The sequence below is a fragment of the Camelus dromedarius genome, chromosome 35, assembly GCF_036321535.1.
Source record: "Camelus dromedarius isolate mCamDro1 chromosome 35, mCamDro1.pat, whole genome shotgun sequence".
NCBI lineage: Eukaryota > Metazoa > Chordata > Mammalia > Artiodactyla > Camelidae > Camelus > Camelus dromedarius.
In genome coordinates this window covers 5188347-5201550 of record NC_087470.1, presented here as the reverse complement: position 1 = coordinate 5201550, position 13204 = coordinate 5188347, and positions in this window count along the sequence as shown.

Below are 13204 nucleotides of genomic sequence, written 5' to 3'. Positions count from 1 at the left end.
GTGTGTGAAAGCCGTCCTTCACCAAGCTTGTTGGGAACACAAAGTTTCTTTTCAATTGCAAACTCCACTCCATACATATATATGGGGAGGTACTAGCTACAACTCGGTTTTACAGTGCAAACTGCAGGAACTTCAAACCGGCACTAGGAAACAGACTGAGAAACCAGAGTAAAAGTTTCTCCTGCAACCAGTTCCATTTGTGCTAGATGAACGAACGTCTCTCCACATGCTCAGTTCTGAGAGATATCTGTGTGTGAAAGCCGTCCTTCACTTAGCTTGTTGGGAACACAAAGTTTCTTTTCAGTGGCAAACTCCATTCCATACATATATATGGGGTGGTACTAGCTCCAACTCGGTTTTACAGTGAAAACTGCAGGAACGTCAAACCGGCACTAGGAAACAGACTGATAAACCAGAGTAAAAGTTTCTCCTGCAACCATTTCCCTTTGTGCTAGATGAACGAAAGTCTCTCCACATGCTCAGTTCTGAGAGATAAGTGTGTGTAAAAGGCGTCCTTCATCTAGCTTGTTGGGAAAACAAAGTTTCTTTTCACTTGCAAACTCCACTCCATACATATATATTGGGAGGTACTAGCTCCAACTCGGTTTTACAGTAAAAACTGCAGGAAATTCAAACCGGCACTAGGAAACAGACTGAGAAACCAGAGAAAAAGTTTCTCCTGCAACCCGTTCCCTTTGTGCTAGATGAACGAACGTCTATCCTCATGCTCAGTTCTGAGAGGAAAGTGTGTGTGAAAGCCTTCCTAAACCTAGCTTGTTGGGAACACAAAGTTTCTTTTCAGTTGCAAACTCCTCTCCATAGATATATATGGGGAGGTACAAGCTCCAAATCGGTTTTATAGTGAAAATTGCAGGAAATTCATACCGGCAGTAGGAAACAGACTGAGAAACCAGAGTAAAAATTTCTCCTGCAAACCGTTCCATTTGTGCTAGATGAACGAAAGTCTCTACACATGCTCAGTTCTGAGAGATAAGTGTGTATGAAAGCCGTTCTTCACCTAGCTTGTTGGGAACATAAAGTTTATTTTCAGTTGCAAACCCCACTCCATACATATAAATGGGGAGCTACGAGCTTCAAATCGGTTTTACAGTGAAAATTGCAGGAACTTCAAACCGGGACTAGGAAATAGACTGAGAAACCAGAGAAAAAGTTTCTCCTGCAAACCGTTCCCTTTGTGCTAGATGAAAGAACGTCTCTCCACATGCTCAGTTCTGAGAGATAAGTGTGTGGGAAAGCCGTCCTTCACCTAGCTTGTTGGGAACACAAAGTTTCTTTTCACTTGCAAAATCCACTCCATAAATATATATATGGGGAGGTACTAGCTCCAACTCGGTTTTACAGTGAAAACTGCAGGAATATCAAACCGGCACTAGGAAACAGACTGAGTAACCAGAGTAAAAGTTTCTCCTGCAACCCGTTCCCTTTGTGCTGGATGAACGAACGTCTCTCCACATGCTCAGTTCTGAGAGATAAGTGTGTGTGAAATCCGTCCATCACCTAGCTTGTTGGGAACACAAAGTTTTTTTCACTTGCAAACTGAACTCCATACATATATATGGGGAGGTACTAGCTCCAAATCGGTTTTACAGTGAAAACTGCAGGAACTTCAAACCGGCACTAGGGAAAAGACTGAGAAACCAGAGTAAAAGTTTCTCCTGCAACCCGTTCCCTTTGTGCTACATGAACGAACGTCTCTCCACATGCTCAGTTCTGAGAGATAAGTGTGTGTGAAAGACGTCCTTCACCTGTCTTGTTGGGAACACAAAGTTTCTTTTCACTTGCAAACTCCACTCCATACATATATAAGGGGAGGTACTAGCTCCAACACGGTTTTACAGTGAAAACTGCAGGAACTTCAAACAGGCACTAGGAAACATACTGAAAAACCAGAGAAAAAGATTCTCCTGCAACCCGTTCCCTTTGTGCTAGATGAACGAACGTCTCTCCACATGCTCAGTTCTGAGAGGAAAGTGCGTGTGAAAGCCTTCCTTCACCTAGCTTGTTGGGAACACAAAGTTACTTTTCAGGTGCAAACTCCACTCCATAAGTATATATGGGGAGGTACAAGCCCCAACTCGGTTTTACAGTGAAAACTACAGGAAATTCAAACCGGCACTAGGAAACAGACTGAGAAACCAGAGTAATAGTTTCTCCTGCAAACTGTTCCATTTGTGCTAGAAGAACGAACGTCTCTCCACATGCTCAGTTCTGAGAGGAAATTGTGTGTGAAAGCCTTCCTTCACCTAGCTTGCTAGGAACACAAAGTTTCTTTTCAGTTGCAAACTCCACTCCATACATATATATGGGGAGTTACAAGCTCCAACTCGGTTTTACAGTGAAAAATGCAGGAAATTCAAACCGGCACTAGGAAACAGACTGAGAAACCAGAGTAAAAATTTCTCCTGCATCACGTTCCCTTTGTGCTAGATGAACGAAAGTCTCTCCACATGCTCAGTTCTGAGAGATAAGTGTGTATGAAAGCCGTCCTTCACCTAGCTTGTTGGGAACACAAAGATTCTTTTCAGTTGCAAACTCCAGTCCATACGTATAAATGGGGAGCTACGAGCTCCTAATCGGTTTTACAGTGAAAACTGCAGGGACTTCAATCCGGCCCAAGGAAACAGACTCAGAAACCAAAGTAAAGTTTCAACTGCAACCTGTTCCCTTTGTGCTAGACGAACGAACTTCTCACCACATGCTCAGTTCTGAGAGATAATTGTGTGTGAAAGCCGTCCTTCACATAGCTTGTTGGGAACACAAAATCTCTTTTCAGTTGCAAACCCCACTCCATACATATGTATGGGTAGGTACTAGCTCCAACTCGGTTTTACAGTGAAAATTGCAGGAACTTCAAACCGGTACTAGGAAACAGACTGAGAAACCAGAGTAAAAGTTTCTCCTACAACCCGTTCCCTTTGTGCTAGATGAACGAACGTCTCTCCACATGCTCAGTTCTGAGAGATAAGTGTGTGTGAAAGCCGTCCTTCACCTAGCTTGTTGGGAACACAAAATTTCTTTTCAGTTGCAAACCCCACTCCATACATATTTATGGGTAGGTACTAGCTCCAACACGGTTTTCCAGTGAAAACTGCAGGAACTTCAAACCGGCACTAGGAAACAGACTGAGAAACCAGAGTAAAATTTCTCCTGCAAACCGTTCACTTTGTGCTAGATGAACGAACGTCTCTCCAAATTCACAGTTCTGAGAGATATGTGTGTGTGAAAGCCGTCCTTCACCAAGCTTGTTGGGAACACAAAGTTTCTTTTCAATTGCAAACTCCACTCCATACATATATATGGGGAGGTACTAGCTACAACTCGGTTTTACAGTGCAAACTGCAGGAACTTCAAACCGGCACTAGGAAACAGACTGAGATACCAGAGTAAAAATTTCTCCTACAACCAGTTCCATTTGTGCTAGATGAACGAACGTCTCTCCACATGCTCAGTTCTGAGAGATATGTGTGTGTGAAAGCCGTCCTTCACATAGCTTGTTGGGAACACAAAGTTTCTTTTCTGTTGCAAACTCCATTTCATACATATATATGGGGTGGTACTAGCTCCAACTCGGTTTTACAGTGAAAACTGCAGGAACGTCAAACCGGCACTAGGAAACAGACTGAGAAACCAGAGTAAAAGTTTCTCCTCCAAACATTTCCCTTTGTGCTAAATGAACGAAACTCTCTCCACATGCTCAGTTCTGAGAGATAAGTGTGTGTAAAAGGCGTCCTTCAACTAGCTTGTTGGGAACACAAAGTTTCTTTTCATTTGCAAACTCCACTCCATACATATATATTGGGAGGTACTAGCTCCAACTCGGTTTTACAGTAAAAACTGCAGGAACTTCAAACCGGCACTAGGAAACAGACTGAGAAACCAGGGAAAAAGATTCTCCTGCAACCCGTTCCCTTTGTGCTAGATGAACGAACGTCTATCCACATGCTCAGTTCTGAGAGGAAAGTGTGTGTGAAAGCCTTCCTTAACCTAGCTTGTTGGGAACACAAAGTTTCTTTTCAGTTGCAAACTCCACTCCATAGATATATATGGGGAGGTACTAGCTTCAACACGGTTTTACAGTGAAAACTGCAGGAACTTCAAACCGGCAGTAGGAAACAGACTGAGAAACCAGAGTAAAAATTTCTCCTGCAAACCGTTCCATTTGTGCTAGATGAACGAAAGTCTCTACACATGCTCAGTTCTGAGAGATAAGTGTGTATGAAAGCCGTTCTTCACCTAGCTTGTTATGAACACAAAGTTTCTTTTCAGTTGCAAACTCCACTCCATACATATAAATGGGGAGCTACGAGCTCCAAAACGGTTTTACAGTGAAAATTGCAGGAACTTCAAACCGGGACTAGGAAATAGACTGAGAAACCAGAGAAAAAGTTTCTCCTGCAACCCGTTCCCTTTGTGCTAGATGAAAGAACGTCTCTCCACATGCTCAGTTCTGAGAGATAAGTGTGTGGGAAAGCCGTCTTTAACCTAGTTTGTTGGGAACACAAAGTTTCTTTTCACTTGCAAAATCCACTCCATAAATATATATATGGGGAGGTACTAGCTCCAACTCGGTTTTACAGTGAAAACTGCAGGAATATCAAACCGGCACTAGGAAACAGACTGAGTAACCAGAGTAAAAGTTTCTCCTGCAACCCGTTCCCTTTGTGCTGGATGAACGAACGTCTCTCCACATGTTCAGTTCTGAGAGATAAGTGTGTGTGAAATCCGTCCATCACCTAGCTTGTTGGGAACACAAAGTTTTTTCACTTGCAAACTGAACTCCATACATATATATGGGGAGGTACTAGCTCCAAATCGATTTTACAGTGAAAACTGCAGGAACTTCAAAAAGGCACTAGGGAAAAGACTGAGAAACCAGAGTAAAAGTTTCTCCTGCAACCCGTTCCCTTTGTGCTACATGAATGAACGTCTCTCCACATGCTCAGTTCTGAGAGATAAGTGTGTGTGAAAGACGTCCTTCACCTGTCTTGTTGGGAACACAAAGTTTCTTTTCACTTGCAAACTCCACTCCATACATATATAAGGGGAGGTACTAGCTCCAACTCGGTTTTACAGTGAAAACTGCAGGATCTTCAAACAGGCACTAGGAAACATACTGAAAAACCAGAGAAAAAGATTCTCCTGCAACCCGTTCCCTTTGTGCTAGATGAACGAACGTCTCTCCACATGCTCAGTTCTGAGAGGAAAGTGCGTGTGAAAGCCTTCTTTCACCTAGCTTGTTGGGAACACAAAGTTACTTTTCAGGTGCAAACTCCACTCCATAAGTATATATGGGGAGGTACAAGCCCCAACTCGGTTTTACAGTGAAAACTACAGGAAATTCAAACCGGCACTAGGAAACAGACTGAGAAACCAGAGTAAAAGTTTCTCCTGCAAACCGTTCCATTTGTGCTAGAAGAACGAACGTCTCTCCACATGCTCAGATCTGAGAGGAAAGTGTGTGTGAAAGCCTCCTTTCACCTAGCTTGTTGGGAACACAAAGTTTCTTTTCAGTTGCAAACTCCACTCCATACATATATATGGGGAGGTACAAGCTCCAACTCGGTTTTACAGTGAAAAATGCAGGAAATTCAAACCGGCACTAGGAAACAGACTGAGAAACCAGAGTAAAATTTCTCCTGCAAACCGTTCACTTTGTGCTAGATGAACGAACGTCTCTCCAAATTCACAGTTCTGAGAGTTATGTGTGTGTGAAAGCCGTCCTTCACCAAGCTTGTTGGGAACACAAAGTTTCTTTTCAATTGCAAACACCACTCCATACATATATATGGGGAGGTACTAGCTACAACTCGGTTTTACAGTGCAAACTGCAGGAACTTCAAACCGGCACTAGGAAACAGACTGAGAAACAAGAGTAAAAGTTTCTCCTGCAACCCGATCCCATTGTGCTAGATGAACGAAAGTCTCTCCACATGCTCACTTCTGAGAGATAAGTGTGTGTGAAAGCCGTCCTTCACCTAGCTTGTTGGGAACACAAAGATTCTTTTCAGTTGCAAACTCCAATCCATACATATATATGGGGAGGTACTAGCTCCAACTCGGTTTTACAGTGAAAACTGCAGGTACTTCAAACCGGTACTAGGAGACAGACTGAGAAACCAGAGTAAAAGTTTCCCCTGCAACCCGTTCCCTTTGTGCTACATGAACGAACGTCTCTCCACATCCTCAGTTCTGAGAGATAAGTGTGTGTGATAGCCGTCCTTCACCTAGCTTGTTGGGAACACAAAGTTTCTTTTCATTTGCAAATTCCACTCCATACATATATATGGGGAGGTACTAGCTCCAACTCGGTTTTTCAGTGAAAACTGCAGGAACTTCAAACCGGCAGTAGGAAACAGACTGAAAAACCAGAGTAAAAGTTTCTCCTGCAAACCTTCCCTTTGTGCTAGATGAACGAACGTCTCTCCACATGCTCAGTTCTGAGAGATAAGTGTGTGTGAAAGCCGTCCTTCACCTAGCTTGTTGGGAACACAAAATTTCTTTTCAGTTGCAAACCCCACTCCATACATATTTATGGGTAGGTACTAGCTCCAACACGGTTTTCCAGTGAAAACTGCAGGAACTTCAAACCGGCACTAGGAAACAGACTGAGAAACCAGAGTAAAATTTCTCCTGCAAACCGTTCACTTTGTGCTAGATGAACGAACGTCTCTCCACATGCTCAGTTCTGAGAGATAAGTGTGTGTGAAATCCGTCCATCACCTAGCTTGTTGGGAACACAAAGTTTTTTAACTTGCAAACTGAACTCCATACATATATATGGGGAGGTACTAGCTCCAAATCTGTTTTACAGTGAAAACTGCAGGAACTTCAAAAAGGCACTAGGGAAAAGACTGAGAAACCAGAGTAAAAGTTTCTCTTGCAACCCGTTCCCTTTGTGCTACATGAATGAACGTCTCACCACATGCTCAGTTCTGAGAGATAAGTGTGTGTGAAAGACGTCCTTCACCTGTCTTGTTGGGAACACAAAGTTTCTTTTCACTTGCAAACTCCACTCCATACATATATAAGGGGAGGTACTAGCTCCAACTCGGTTTTACAGTGAAAACTGCAGGAACTTCAAACAGGCACTAGGAAACATACTGAAAAACCAGAGAAAAAGATTCTCCTGCAACCCGTTCCCTTTGTGCTAGATGAACGAACGTCTCTCCACATGCTCAGTTCTGAGAGGAAAGTGCGTGTGAAAGCCTTCTTTCACCTAGCTTGTTGGGAACACAAAGTTACTTTTCAGGTGCAAACTCCACTCTATAAGTATATATGGGGAGGTACAAGCCCCAACTCGGTTTTACAGTGAAAACTGCAGGAAATTCAAACCGGCACTAGGAAAAAGACTGAGAAACCAGAGTAAAAGTTTCACCTGCAACCCGTTCCCTTTGTGCTAGTTGAACGAACGTCTCTCCACATACTCAGTTCTGAGAGATAACTGTGTGTGAAAGCCGTACTTCACCTAGCTTGTTGGGAACACTAAGTTTCTTTTCACTTGCAAACTCCAATCCATAAATATATATGGGGAGGTACTAGCTCCAACACGGTTTTACGGTGAAAACTGCAGGAACTTCAAACCGGCACTAGGAAAAAGACTGAGAAACAAGAGTAAAAGTTTCTCCTGCAACCCGATCCCATTGTGCTAGATGAACGAAAGTCTCTCCACATGCTCAGTTCTGAGAGATAAGTGTGTGTGAAAGCCGTCCTTCACCTAGCTTGTTGGGAACACAAAGATTCTTTTCAGTTGCAAACTCCAATCCATACATATATATGGGGAGGTACTAGCTCCAACTCGGTTTTACAGTGAAAACTGCAGGAACTTCAAACCGGTACTAGGAGACAGACTGAGAAACCAGAGTAAAAGTTTCCCCTGCAACCCGTTCCCTTTGTGCTACATGAACGAACGTCTCTCCACATCCTCAGTTCTGAGAGATAAGTGTGTGTGATAGCCGTCCTTCACCTAGCTTGTTGGGAACACAAAGTTTCTTTTCATTTGCAAATTCCACTCCATACATATATATGGGGAGGTACTAGCTCCAACTCGGTTTTTCAGTGAAAACTGCAGGAACTTCAAACCGGCAGTAGGAAACAGACTGAAAAACCAGAGTAAAAGTTTCTCCTGCAAACCTTCCCTTTGTGCTAGATGAACGAACGTCTCTCCACATGCTCAGTTCTGAGAGATAAGTGTGTGTGAAAGCCGTCCTTCACCTAGCTTGTTGGGAACACAAAATTTCTTTTCAGTTGCAAACCCCACTCCATACATATTTATGGGTAGGTACTAGCTCCAACACGGTTTTCCAGTGAAAACTGCAGGAACTTCAAACCGGCACTAGGAAACAGACTGAGAAACCAGAGTAAAATTTCTCCTGCAAACCGTTCACTTTGTGCTAGATGAACGAACGTCTCTCCACATGCTCAGTTCTGAGAGATAAGTGTGTGTGAAATCCGTCCATCACCTAGCTTGTTGGGAACACAAAGTTTTTTAACTTGCAAACTGAACTCCATACATATATATGGGGAGGTACTAGCTCCAAATCTGTTTTACAGTGAAAACTGCAGGAACTTCAAAAAGGCACTAGGGAAAAGACTGAGAAACCAGAGTAAAAGTTTCTCCTGCAACCCGTTCCCTTTGTGCTACATGAATGAACGTCTCACCACATGCTCAGTTCTGAGAGATAAGTGTGTGTGAAAGACGTCCTTCACCTGTCTTGTTGGGAACACAAAGTTTCTTTTCACTTGCAAACTCCACTCCATACATATATAAGGGGAGGTACTAGCTCCAACTCGGTTTTACAGTGAAAACTGCAGGAACTTCAAACAGGCACTAGGAAACATACTGAAAAACCAGAGAAAAAGATTCTCCTGCAACCCGTTCCCTTTGTGCTAGATGAACGAACGTCTCTCCACATGCTCAGTTCTGAGAGGAAAGTGCGTGTGAAAGCCTTCTTTCACCTAGCTTGTTGGGAACACAAAGTTACTTTTCAGGTGCAAACTCCACTCTATAAGTATATATGGGGAGGTACAAGCCCCAACTCGGTTTTACAGTGAAAACTGCAGGAAATTCAAACCGGCACTAGGAAACAGACTGAGAAACCAGAGTAAAAGTTTCTCCTGCAAACCGTTCCATTTGTGCTAGAAGAACGAACGTCTCTCCACATGCTCAGTTCTGAGAGGAAAGTGTGTGTGAAAGCCTTCTTTCACCTAGCTTGTTGGGAACACAAAGTTTCTTTACAGTTGCAAACTCCACTCCATACATATATATGGGGAGGTAAAAGCTCCAACTCGGTTTTACAGTGAAAAATGCAGGAAATTCAAACCGACACTAGGAAACAGACTGAGAAACCAGAGTAAAAATTTCTCCTGCAACACGTTCCCTTTGTGCTAGATGAACGAAAGTCTCTCCACATGCTCAGTTCTGAGAGATAAGTGTGTGTGAAAGCCGTCCTTCACCTAGCTTGTTGGGAACACAAAGATTCTTTTCAGTTGCAAACTCCACTCCATATGTATAAATGGGGAGCTACGAGCTCCAAATCGGTTTTACAGTGAAAACTGCAGGGACTTCAATCCGGCACAAGGAAACAGACTGAGAAACCAAAGTAAAGTTTCAACTGCAACCAGTTCCCTTTGTGCTAGATGAACGAACGTCTCTCCACATGCTCAGTTCTGAGAGATAAGTGTGTGTGAAAGCCGTCCTTCACCTATCTTGTTGGGAACACAAAGTTTCTTTTCAGTTGAAAACTCCACTCCATACATATTTATGGGGAGGTACTAGCTCCAACTCGGTTTTACAGTGAAAACAGCAGGAAATTCAAACCGGCACTAGGAAACCGACTGAGAAACCAGAGTAAAAGTTTCACCTGCAACCCGTTCCCTTTGTGCTAGTTGAACGAACGTCTCTCCACATACTCAGTTCTGAGAGATAACTGTGTGTGAAAGCCGTACTTCACCTAGCTTGTTGGGAACACTAAGTTTCTTTTCACTTGCAAACTCCAATCCATACATATATATGGGGAGGTAGTAGCTCCAACACAGTTTTACAGTGAAAACTGCAGGAACTTCAAACCGCCACTAGGAAAAAGACTGAGAAACAAGAGTAAAAGTTTCTCCTGCCACCCGATCCCATTGTGCTAGATGAACGAAAGTCTCTCCACATGATCAGTTCTGAGAGATAAGTGTGTGTGAAAGCCGTCCTTCACCTAGCTTGTTGGGAACACAAAGATTCTTTTCAGTTGCAAACTCCACTCCATATATATATATGGGGAGGTACCAGCTCCAACTCGGTTTTACAGTGAAAACTGCAGGTACTTCAAACCGGTACTAGGAGACAGACTGAGAAACCAGAGTAAAAGTTTCCCCTGCAACACGTTCCCTTTTTGCTACATGAACGAACGTCTCTCCACATGCTCAGTTCTGAGAGATAAGTGTGTGTGATAGCCGTACTTCACCTAGCTTGTTGGGAACACAAAGTTTCTTTTCATTTGCAAATTCCACTCCATACATATATATGGGGAGGTACTAGCTCCAACTCGGTTTTTCAGTGAAAACTGCAGGAACTTCAAACCGGCAGTAGGAAACAGACTGAGAAACCAGAGTAAAAGTTTCTCCTGCAAACCGTTCCCTTTGTGCTAGACGAACGAACGTCTCTCCACATGCTCAGTTCTGAGAGATAATTGTGTGTGAAAGCCGTCCTTCACATAGCTTGTTGGGAACACAAAATCTCTTTTCAGTTGCAAACCCCACTCCATACATATGTATGGGTAGGTACTAGCTCCAACTCGGTTTTACAGTGAAAATTGCTGGAACTTCAAACCGGTACTAGGAAACAGACTGAGAAACCAGAGTAAAAGTTTCTCCTACAACCCGTTCCCTTTTTTGCTAGATGAACGAACGTCTCTCTCATGCTCAGTTCTGAGAGATAAGTGTGTGTGAAAGCCGCCCTTCACCTAGCTTGTTGGGAACACAAAATTTCTTTTCAGTTGCAAACCCCACTCCATACATATTTATGGGTAGGTACTAGCTCCAACACGGTTTTCCAGTGAAAACTGCAGGAACTTCAACCCGGCACTAGGAAACAGACTGAGAAACCAGAGTAAAATTTCTTCTGCAAACCGTTCACTTTGTGCTAGATGAACGAACGTCTCTCCAAATTCACAGTTCTGAGAGATATGTGTGTGTGAAAGCCGTCCTTCACCAAGCTTGTTGGGAACACAAAGTTTCTTTTCAATTGCAAACTCCACTCCATACATATATATGGGGAGGTACTAGCTACAACTCGGTTTTACAGTGCAAACTGCAGGAACTTCAAACCGGCACTAGGAAACAGACTGAGAAACCAGAGTAAAAGTTTCTCCTACAACCAGTTCCGTTTGTGCTAGATGAACGAACGTCTCTCCACATGCCCAGTTCTGAGAGATATGTGTGTGTGAAAGCCGTCCTTCACATAGCTTGTTGTGAACACAAAGTTTCTTTTCAGTTGCAAACTCCATTTCATACATATATATGGGGTGGTACTAGCTCCAACTCGGTTTTACATTGAAAACTGCAGGAACGTCAAACCGGCACTAGGAAACAGACTGAGAAACCAGAGTAAAAGTTTCTCCTGCAACCAATTCCCTTTGTCCTAGATGAACGAAAGTCTCTCCACATGCTCAGCTCTGAGAGATAAGTGTGTTGGAAAGCCGTCCTTCACCTAGCTTGTTGGGAACACAAAGTTTCTTTTCACTTGCAAAATCCAATCCATACATATATATGGGGAGGTACTAGTTCCAACTCGGTTTTACAGTGAAAAATGCAGGAACTTCAAACCGGCACTAGGAAACAGACTGAGAATCCAGAGTAAAAGTTTCTCCTGCAACCCGTTCCCTTTGTGCTAGATGAACGAATGTCTCTCGACATGCTCAGTTCTGAGAGATAAGTGTGTGTGATAGCCGTCCTTCACCTAGCTTGTTGGGAACACAAAGTTTCTTTTCAATTGCAAACCCCACTCCATACATATATATGGGGAGGTACTAGCTCCAACTCGGTTTTACAGTGAAAACTGCAGGAACTTCAAACCGGCACTAGGGAAAAGACTGAGAAACCAGAGAAAAAGTTTCTCCTGCAACCCGTTCCCTTTGTGCTACATGAACGAACGTCTCTTCACATGCTCATTTCTGAGAGATAAGTGTGTGTGAAAGCCGTCCTTCACCTAGCTTGTTGGGAACACAAAGTATCTTTTCACTTGCAAACTCCAATCCATACATATATATGGGGAGGTACTAGCTCCAACTCTGTTTTACAGTGAAAACTGCAGGAACTTCAAACAGGCACTAGGAAACATACTATGAAACCAGAGAAAAAGATTCTCCTGCAACCCGTTCCATTTGTGCTAGATGAATGAACGTCTCTCCACATGCTCAGTTCTGAGAGGAAAGTGAGTGTGAAAGCCTTCCTTCACCTAGCTTGTTGGGAACACAAAGTCACTTTTAAGGTGCAAACTCCACTCCATACATATATATGGGGAGGTACAAGCCCCAACTCTGTTTTACAGTGAAAACTGCAGGAAATTCAACCCGGCACTAGGAAACAGACTGAGAACCCGGAGTAAAAGTTTCTCCTGCAAACCGTTCCCTTTTTGCTAGATGAACGAACGTCTCTCCACATGCTCAGTTCTGAGAGATAAGTGTGTGTGAAAGCCGTCATTCACCTAGCTTGTTGGAAACACAAAGATTCTGTTCAGTTGCAAACTGAACTCTATACATATAAATGAGGAGCTACGAGCTCCAAATCGCTTTTACAGTTAAAACTGCAGGGACATCAAACCAGCACTAGGAAACAGACTGAGAAACCAGAGTAAAAGTTTCTCCTGCAACCAGTTCCCTTTGTGCTAGATGAACAAAAGTCTCTCCACATGCTCAGTTCTGAGAGATAAGTGTGTGTGAAAGCCGTGCTTCACCTAGCTTGTTGGGAACACAAAGATTCTTTTCAGTTGCAAACTCCACTCCATACATATATATGGGGAGGTACTAGCTCCAACTCGGTTTTACAGTGAAAACTGCAGGAACTTCAAACCGGCACTAGGAAACAGACTGAGAAACCAGAGTAAAAGTTTCTCCTGCAACCCGTTCCCTTTGTGCTAGATGAACGAACGTCTCTCCACATGCTCAGTTCTGAGAGATAAGTGTGTATGAAAGCCGTCCTT